The sequence below is a fragment of the Callionymus lyra genome, chromosome 14, assembly GCF_982586985.1.
Source record: "Callionymus lyra chromosome 14, fCalLyr1.hap1.1, whole genome shotgun sequence".
Classification (NCBI taxonomy): Eukaryota; Metazoa; Chordata; class Actinopteri; order Syngnathiformes; family Callionymidae; genus Callionymus; species Callionymus lyra.
The window spans coordinates 7,164,880-7,174,063 of record NC_141831.1 but is presented as its reverse complement, the minus strand read 5'-3'; positions in this window follow the sequence as shown (position 1 = coordinate 7,174,063).

The window sequence follows — 9,184 nt, the reverse complement described above, 5'->3', positions numbered from 1 at the left end:
CCTCTAGACTCAGTGATCAATAGTGGTAACATCGTAACTCAGTGATCAATAGTGGTAACATCGTACTCAGTGATCAATAGTGGTAACATCGTAACTCAGTGATCAATAGTGGTAACATCGTAACTCAGTGATCATTAGTGGTAACATCGTAACTCAGTGATCAATAGTGGTAACATCGTAACTCAGTGATCAATAGTGGTAACATCGTAACTCAGTGATCAATAGTGGTAACATCGTAACTCAGTGATCATTAGTGGTAACATCGTAACTCAGTGATCATTAGTGGTAACATCGTAACTCAGTGATCATTAGTGGTAACATCGTAACTCAGTGATCATTAGTGGTAACATCGTAACTCAGTGATCATTAGTGGTAACATCGTAACTCAGTGATCATTAGTGGTAACATCGTAACTCAGTGATCATTAGTGGTAACATCGTAACTCAGTGATCATTAGTGGTAACATCGTAACTCAGTGATCATTAGTGGTAACATCGTAACTCAGTGATCATTAGTGGTAACATCGTAACTCAGTGATCATTAGTGGTAACATCGTAACTCAGTGATCATTAGTGGTAACATCGTAACTCAGTGATCATTAGTGGTAACATCGTAACTCAGTGATCAATAGTGGTAACATCGTAACTCAGTGATCATTAGTGGTAACATCGTAACTCAGTGATCATTAGTGGTAACATCGTGTGATCAATAATGGTAACATCGTAACTCAGTGATCATTAGTGGTAACATCGTAACTCAGTGATCATTAGTGGTAGTGGTAACATCGTAACTCAGTGATCATTAGTGGTAACATCGTAACTCAGTGATCAATAGTGGTAACATCGTAACTCAGTGATCAATAATGGTAACATCGTAACTCAGTGATCAATAATGGTAACATCGTAACTCAGTGATCATTAGTGGTAACATCGTAACTCAGTGATCATTAGTGGTAACATCGTAACTCAGTGATCATTAGTGGTAACATCGTAACTCAGTGATCATTAGTGGTAACATCGTAACTCAGTGATCAATAGTGGTAACATCGATAACTCAGTGATCAATAGTGGTAACATCGTAACTCAGTGATCATTAGTGGTAACATCGTAACTCAGTGATCATTAGTGGTAACATCGTAACTCAGTGATCATTAGTGGTAACATCGTAACTCAGTGATCATTAGTGGTAACATCGTAACTCAGTGATCATTAGTGGTAACATCGTAACTCAGTGATCATTAGTGGTAACATCGTAACTCAGTGATCATTAGTGGTAACATCGTAACTCAGTGATCATTAGTGGTAACATCGTAACTCAGTGATCAATAGTGGTAACATCGTAACTCAGTGATCATTAGTGGTAACATCGTAACTCAGTGATCATTAGTGGTAACATCGTAACTCAGTGATCAATAGTGGTAACATCGTAACTCAGTGATCATTAGTGGTAACATCGTAACTCAGTGATCAATAGTGGTAACATCGTAACTCAGTGATCATTAGTGGTAACATCGTAACTCAGTGATCAATAGTGGTAACATCGTAACTCAGTGATCATTAGTGGTAACATCGTAACTCAGTGATCATTAGTGGTAACATCGTAACTCAGTGATCATTAGTGGTAACATCGTAACTCAGTGATCATTAGTGGTAACATCGTAACTCAGTGATCATTAGTGGTAACATCGTAACTCAGTGATCATTAGTGGTAACATCATAACTCAGTGATCATTAGTGGTAACATCGTAACTCAGTGATCATTAGTGGTAACATCGTAACTCAGTGATTATTAGTGGTAACATCGTAACTCAGTGATTATTAGTGGTAACATCGTAACTCAGTGATTATTAGTGGTAACATCGTAACTCAGTGATTATTAGTGGTAACATCGTAACTCAGTGATTATTAGTGGTAACATCTTAACTCAGTGATCATTAGTGGTAACATCGTAACTCAGTGATTATTAGTGGTAACATCGTAACTCAGTGATTATTAGTGGTAACATCTTAACTCAGTGATCATTAGTGGTAACATCGTAACTCAGTGATCATTAGTGGTAACATCGTAACTCAGTGATTATTAGTGGTAACATCGTAACTCAGTGATCATTAGTGGTAACATCTTAACTCAGTGATCATTAGTGGTAACATCGTAACTCAGTGATTATTAGTGGTAACATCATAACTCAGTGATCATTAGTGGTAACATCGTAACTCAGTGATCATTAGTGGTAACATCGTAACTCAGTGATCATTAGTGGTAACATCGTAACTCAGTGATCATTAGTGGTAACATCGTAACTCAGTGATCATTAGTGGTAACATCGTAACTCAGTGATCAATAGTGGTAACATCATAACTCAGTGATCAATAGTGGTAACATCGTAACTCAGTGATCATTAGTGGTAACATCGTAACTCAGTGATCAATAGTGGTAACATCGTAACTCAGTGATCATTAGTGGTAACATCGTAACTCAGTGATCAATAGTGGTAACATCGTAACTCAGTGATCATTAGTGGTAACATCGTAACTCAGTGATCATTAGTGGTAACATCGTAACTCAGTGATCATTAGTGGTAACATCATAACTCAGTGATCATTAGTGGTAACATCGTAACTCGGTAATCATTAGTGGTAACATCGTAACTCAGTGATCATTAGTGGTAACATCGTAACTCAGTGATCATTAGTGGTAACATCGTAACTCAGTGATCATTAGTGGTAACATCGTAACTCAGTGATCATTAGTGGTAACATCATAACTCAGTGATCATTAGTGGTAACATCGTAACTCAGTGATCATTAGTGGTAACATCGTAACTCAGTGATTATTAGTGGTAACATCGTAACTCAGTGATTATTAGTGGTAACATCGTAACTCAGTGATTATTAGTGGTAACATCTTAACTCAGTGATCATTAGTGGTAACATCGTAACTCAGTGATCATTAGTGGTAACATCGTAACTCAGTGATTATTAGTGGTAACATCGTAACTCAGTGATTATTAGTGGTAACATCGTAACTCAGTGATTATTAGTGGTAACATCGTAACTCAGTGATTATTAGTGGTAACATCTTAACTCAGTGATCATTAGTGGTAACATCGTAACTCAGTGATTATTAGTGGTAACATCGTAACTCAGTGATTATTAGTGGTAACATCTTAACTCAGTGATCATTAGTGGTAACATCGTAACTCAGTGATCATTAGTGGTAACATCGTAACTCAGTGATTATTAGTGGTAACATCGTAACTCAGTGATCATTAGTGGTAACATCTTAACTCAGTGATCATTAGTGGTAACATCGTAACTCAGTGATTATTAGTGGTAACATCATAACTCAGTGATCAAAATAAATTCCTTTGCTGGAGAGTATAGATGTTAAAATAAAGAAAACTATTTCATGTATAAACCAAAAATTATTGAAACCTCAAACATTTTTTTATTCAATGTAATTGTAGTTCAGACACATTTTTATTATCATTTCAAATTTTCTGACTAAATACAACAAAAGCGTAAATTATTACATCATCTTTGTATCCTTATTTCCCTTTTTGTATAAATAGTTTTTTTATATTACATCTTTTTAAATAACATTTGTTTTATTGTAATCATTTTAATTGTTGTTCCTTTAATAATTGGCATGTTGGATATTCATACAATTAGAAAATAATATATATATTTAGACATTTATATTATTATTATTACCATTTGTCCACTTGTCATGAATCCAAAGCATCGAAAACGTTTTAGATTTTGTGAAGCTTCTAATTTTATTTAAATAAATATTTGTAATTTCACGTTTTTTATGATGACATAAACTTAAGTTATTTACGTTAAAACGCATGTTAAAAATAAATACACATGGATTGTGAAACTACATGTAAAACAAACGTCTTCAGTACTTTAAATAAATAAACATTTGTAGTAAATCTATGAAAGAAACGCTTCATCTTGAATAAACACGTTTAAATAATATACGACTTTATTGATTCCTTTGGGAAATGATGGTTAAAGACGCATAAAGTCGTCAAACGTCTTCGCGCTGCAAGGTCGCCGTCGTTAATTATGTGTTTTCAAATCAAATCCGCTCGTGAAATTTGTCAAAACTTTATGCCTGGATAATAAATTAATGGATTCAAAACCTCCGGCCGCCGCTGAAATAACGAAGCGTAATCCAAGTGCGAGCGGAAAACATCCATCTGGAATGGCTTTTAATTCTCAAATCGCTGCCGAGGGTTCCAGGTAACCATGGCAACGAAGTGGGGAAATTTGATAAATCTGCATAAAACGCTAGTAAATGGGAACTTTTTCCATTTATTTTTCATTTACAGATGGAATTTAAACGACGTTCGATTGCCTTGTCAGGCTTTTGGATCTCTGCAGAGGCTGAGATGACGGTCGCAGGTGATCAGTGATGATGAAATTATTTTTTATTTATTAGTGGACGAGCTTTATTCGTTTATGACTTTTACAAACGATAAAAAATAGAGAATCACGATTTTATCTTGTGATTATTCCATTTATTTGGTTGAATTCAAAGAATTGAAAGACAAAATGTGTCCAAAGAACAGCTTTAAAGGCTGCTGGAGTCGGCTGTATCCTCTCGTCCTCAGTCATCTCCAGGATATCTCGAGATTTCATTGTTCCTTGAGCTGCGGAGGACGAAATAACTGCTGCCATCTAGCGGCCTGAAGTTATATTGCAACACAAAAATGAAGAAACTGTGAATATTTGCATTTTAATTGTACATAAAATATTTAATTATTACATTCTGATTATACTTTATTTCAATATAAAAAATATGACACGATTTTAAGATGTTGTATTATTATTTTAAGTTTATTTACAAAATTAATATTTTATTTACACTTTTTTTTAATTTGACATTGTTTTTATTTTAATATATTTCATACTTTGGTGATGGATTAAATTTTGCATGATTATTTTTACTTTAATTTCTTTCAAAAAATAATGAAAACTAAATGGAATTTAAAAATATAATTAATCAAATTAATTAAAAGAAAAATACTATGAGAAAAAGGTGAGAGAGTACATGCAGAATTTAATGAAATTAACCAAAATACTTTTTCAGTCTGCTATTGATTATCTCAACTAAGCCTTTTTTTACTTAAACCTGTAGTTTCGAATTAATTTGCTTTAAAATAAATTCATTTGTTTTACAATATTCAACCTCAACGTTATCATTTTTAATTCTGCTGTTAAACATCAGCATTTTTTTTATTTTTTTTACTTTTACTTCTGATGGATGAAACATTTTAACAATATTACATGAAACATTGAGATATATATTTTTTATGATACTGTATATCGATTCAAATTTTAAAATTAGTTATTTTTAATTTAACAGGCAGATATCGACAGCATTTGTTCATTTTAGCGTTGTAATTACAATTCCGGCCACTATATGACATCAGTTATAATGTCCTCCTAAAGAAACAATGAAAAAATGTGAAATCCGGGCGATGACTGAGGATGAGAGGATACAGTCCAGCAGCTTTTAAAGTTGATGTTTGGACATATTTTGGTTTGAAAACAAATAAAAGCAGTTACGAGTTCGTCAAGAGTCATGTGGTCTGTAAATACTACAACACCAGAGTCAAGTACTCCACAATACTACACATATATACTTGTTCCTACACTATCACAACACCAGAGTCAAGTACTCGACAATACTACACATATATACTTGTTACTACACTATCACAACACCAGAGTCAAGTACTGGACAATACTACACATACAGTATATACTTGTTACTACACTATCACAACACCAGAGTCAAGTACTGGACAATACTACACATATATACTTGTTACTACACTATCACAACATCAGAGTCAAGTACTGGACAATACTACACATATATACTTGTTATTACACTATCACAACACCAGAGTCAAGTACTGGACAATACTACACATATATACTTGTAACTACACTATCACAACATCAGAGTCAAGTACTTGACAATACTACACAGATATATACTTGTTACTACACTATCACAACACCAGGGTGAAGTACTTGACAATACTACACATATATACTTGTTACTACACTATCACAACACCAGAGTCAAGTACTCGACAATACTACAAATACATCCTTGTTACTACACTATCACTATATATCGCAATATATCTCATCGTTGACCCTGTATGGTGATACGTATTAACAGATTTTTGACAATACACGCCAAGGATAAACATACAGAATATTTATATATATATATATTTCTTTTTATATATAATAAATCTATGAGTCAATAAATGGTAGAATCTGAGTTAATAAGGTCCATTTCGGGTCTAATTCGACAGAAAAAGTGGAATCAAAACGACCTCGTAAGATGCTAAGAATGTTCTTTACTCAGTCGGGTCGACAACTATTTACAAGCAGACGTCTCTGGACCGTTAATGTCTGCTCAGTGAACTGGTGTTTCAACTCCTCCAGAAGAAAGATGGTCGCAGAGGGAGGTGAAGAGTCAGTCTTGAAGATCTTGAAGAGCACGTCTGAGTTCAGTTCCTCTTGTGTATCAGAGCGCGTCCGACCACCTTTTCTTCTGCTCCAGCCAGACTGAACCGATGTGGACGTCCGTGATCCTGGTTCAAGTTTGAAGGAACGTCAGTGGAGACGTTGACTCAAGAGCTGCTGGCGTGGGCACCAAACCTCCACGTCTATATGGAAACAAGCAATTACGAGGAAGGATCGACGCTCGAGCTCGTCTGAAGCTCAGTGTGTCTGAGTTTAATTGTGGAAAACACAGATTTCAAGGATAAAAACATGTCTGTCTGAGTTTGTTTTGTTTTGTTTATTTTGTGCTTTTGTTTCTGCGAGAGAATCATCACGTTCTCTTTGAGAAACGACAAGAGGAACTAAAAGAAAAGCTGAGGAACAAAATGTTTTCCACCAAAAATATCCAAACCTTTAGAAGTTTTCTTCTTAAGGATACATTTTATTTAAAAAAAAAAAGTTTTTTAATTTGTTTAATTTTAAAGGAATCTCGAGATGTACACACGGGATCTTTTTATTTATTTATTTTTAATTAAAGTGATTTTTATATTTAAAACAAGTAATAAATGAACCTTAATAACCTTCTATACTCTATAAAATTGAAATGTTTTTTCACAATAATGTATTGACATTCAGCACCATTTATATTTCAATAAAGTCAGTGATTTTTTTTCCGATTTCGTTTAGAACTAACATGCAGCTACATTGTTCATTTTTGTGATGCAAATAAACTTCCGGCCACTAGATGGCAGCAGCTTGCATCCTCTGCAGCTGAAGAAATATTGAAATCCTGCGGTGACTGAGGACGAGAGGATACAGTGACTCCACCAGGTTAAGAAACACTAGAAATTAAAATATTCTGGCAATGACTGAGGACAAGAGGAGACAGTGAGGATACAGTGACTCGTCAAGAGTAAATTCTGCAACACCAGAGTCAAGTACACAACAATACTACATATATATTCTTGTTCCTACAGTACCACAAAACAATGCAAATGGTGACTGGTGACTGGGGACGAGAGAATAAAGTGACTGGGGACGAGAGGATACAGTGACTCCAGCAACTTTTAAAGCTGATATTTGGACACATTTTGGTTTGAAAACAAAAGAAAGCAGTTACGACTTTGTCAAGAGTCATGTGGTCTGTAAATACTACAACACCAGAGTCAAGTACTTGACAATACTACTAATATGTACTTGCTACTACACTATCATGATATATCGCATTGTCGCTTCTGTATTATGATATATTATATATTATATATATATATATATATATATATATATATATATATATTTATATATATATATATTCTTTCAAATACATACCCCTACTTAAGAATAAGAATACATACAGGTAATACAGGTAAAAGCTGTCTCTCTTCAAAATATTTAAAGTGAGATTTATGTCAAAAATATTCAAAACCTGAACAAAAAACCTCTTCAATGAAATACACAAATTTGACATTTTATTTGAATAAATCTTTAAAATAGACATTTTAAGGCTCTGACATTGTAAAAGCCAAATTAAGTTATTTTTGTTAAAATATACATATTTTTAAGGCACACAAACTGAAATGTGATCTTTTAGTTGCATCAATCCATCCCATCAGGAGCAGAAACATGACATAAAATATTCCTTTTTGTCCTAGATTTCATTTGGACACTCACTTTGATGACATAATATTGATTTAAGATGAAATTCACATCAGGAATCTGAAGGTAGAATTTTCCATCACTCAAGAAACGCACAACTACACACGTCTTGCTTTGTTTGAGTTTGTTCTCTGGACAGAAAAGTAAGAAGCAGTGTTTCAGTCTCAGCCTCAGGAGAGCATGAGGATCAATACGTATCTGAGACGAGTCTTCACGTCCAAAACAAACCTCTGTCCCCGACAGCCTGATGGATGTTCGGAGACAACCTCAGAGTCCAGAGCTGCAACTTTACAGAAGTCTGGACTGAAGTGTTGATTCTATTTCAAATAAACTAGTTTGTTTTTAGATGTAAAGGAACTTTAAGTTTCATTTATTTAAGTCATGTTTTCTTCTATATTTTTAGTTATTTTCGATTTATTCATATTTTAAAAATACACAATTCATAACTTCTTACATTTTTTAATTATCTCTTAAAATACTTTTTCTACCATCATTCACATTCCATTTTCTTGTTTATTTTGTATTTAATGTGTCACATCATAGTCCCCCTCCATAATGCACTGCAACAATTAAAGCATCCATATGTTCTAGTTGAGACTACATTTATTTAAACGTATAGTTTACCTACCTAGTTGTACCTTTAGCATATTACTACTTCAGTAATACTATTTAATCATCTTTTTTTTTCTCCTTTGTATTTTTTTCCCACAGACATTATGCGTAAAACAAGAATATTTTATTATTCAAATAAGACGAGACACGTATCGTAGTCACCCTCATAATGCACTGCAACAATTAAAGCATCCATATGTCCTAGTTAAATCTACATGTATTTAAACGTATATATTTGGTTTACTACTTCAAATACTACTTTAGTATATTACTACTTTAGAAATACTATTTAATCTCCTTTTTATTTCTAATATCACTTATAACACTCAGTCTCGCGGGACTTGTATTGGTTTCCCGCCAAACTGAGAGACATCAGAG